We start from the raw sequence: 1267 nt of genomic DNA, 5'->3' as shown, positions 1-1267 counted from the left end.
ACTCGGATGTTTTTGGAGGGTCCCAGGTGTTTTGGGGGGGGTCCCAGGTGTTTTGAGGTACTCAGGTGTTTTGGGGGGGACTCGGGTGTTTTTGGAGGGTCCCAGGTGCGTTTTTTGGGGGTCCCAGGTGTTTTGAGGTACTCAGGTGTTTTTGGGGGGACTCGGGTGTTTTTGGAGGGTCCCAGGTGTTTTGAGGTACTCGGGTGTTTTTGGGGGGGACTCGGGTGTTTTTGGAGGGTCCCAGGTGCGTTTTTTTGGGGTCCCAGGTGTTTTGAGGTACTCAGGTGTTTTTGGGGGGACTCGGGTGTTTTTGGAGGGTCCCAGGTGCGTTTTTTGGGGGGTCCCAGGGGTTTTGGGGTGTTCAGGTGCCTGGAGCATCACCTCCCTCCCCCCCAGGCCCAGGTGCCCCCCGAGTCGTCGCTGGAGCCGAAGTCCCGAGTGTCGGGGGGGGTCTCACACCTGAGTCATCCCCCCCCCAGCCCCCCCCAGGCTCTGCTGGAGGTGTCACCCCAAAACCAGGAGGGCGACGGGCAGGTGAGTCGGGGAGGGGGCACAGGGGGACCCTCACCTGGGATTTGGGGACACCCAGGGGGACCCTCACCTGGGATTTGGGGGCATTCCAGGTTCCCGGGGTCCCACAGGGGAGGGCCCCTCTCCACAGGGGTTTTGGGGGGAGGGGGGGTCTCCCCGGGCTCCGGGGGGTTCCCAGCGCCCCCGAGGGGGTTCCTGGGGGTCCCCCACCCCCCCTGACCTCCCCTTTCCCCCCCCAGCCCCCCCCGAGCCGCCGGCGCCGGCACAGCTCCCACTTCCCGCTCTGCTCCTTCTGCTGCAACTGCTGCCGGAACCGCGGCTGCGGCTTCTGCTGCCGCACCTGAGCCCCCCCGGGACCCCCCCCGGGACCCCCGGCACCGGGGCACCCCCCGACCCCCTATTTATTACCCCCCCCGCCCGTGGTGGCAATAAAACCCCCTTTTCTACAGGCCTCGTGTGGTTTTGGGGGGTCTGGGGGCGGGGGGAGGGACTCGGGTGGGCGGGGGGGGCTCAGGGGGTTGGGGGGAACGTGGGGATTTGGGGGGACACTGTGGTTTGGTGCCATCCCCCAACGAAGACCAGGAACGGGGGCTTTGTCCCAAAAAAAGCTTCAATAAATACAGCGGCCCCTCCCCAGTGCCAGGTGGGATCCTGAGGGATGAACTGGGGGCTTCCCGTCGGCTCCCAGTGCTCCCAGTAAGGGTCGGGGCTCTCACGTGGTTCATCGGGGTGGGGG

The 1267-nt window shown here is 66.1% G+C and overlaps 1 long non-coding RNA gene across 1 annotated transcript; it reads left to right on the top strand.

The window, feature by feature from the left end:
* The first annotated feature begins 6 nt into the window (after positions 1–6).
* LOC108510386 lies at positions 7–964 on the top strand. Its single transcript, XR_001878801.1, has 3 exons — positions 7–127; positions 348–534; positions 771–964. It is a non-coding gene; the product is annotated as an uncharacterized LOC108510386 (long non-coding RNA).
* The last annotated feature ends 303 nt before the right edge of the window (positions 965–1267 follow it).

Source organism: Lepidothrix coronata, unplaced genomic scaffold (assembly GCF_001604755.1).
Source record: "Lepidothrix coronata isolate B3197 unplaced genomic scaffold, Lepidothrix_coronata-1.0 Scaffold769, whole genome shotgun sequence".
Classification (NCBI taxonomy): Eukaryota; Metazoa; Chordata; class Aves; order Passeriformes; family Pipridae; genus Lepidothrix; species Lepidothrix coronata.
The sequence above is the reverse complement of the archived record's forward strand: the minus strand, read 5'-3'. Positions and strand labels throughout refer to the sequence as shown.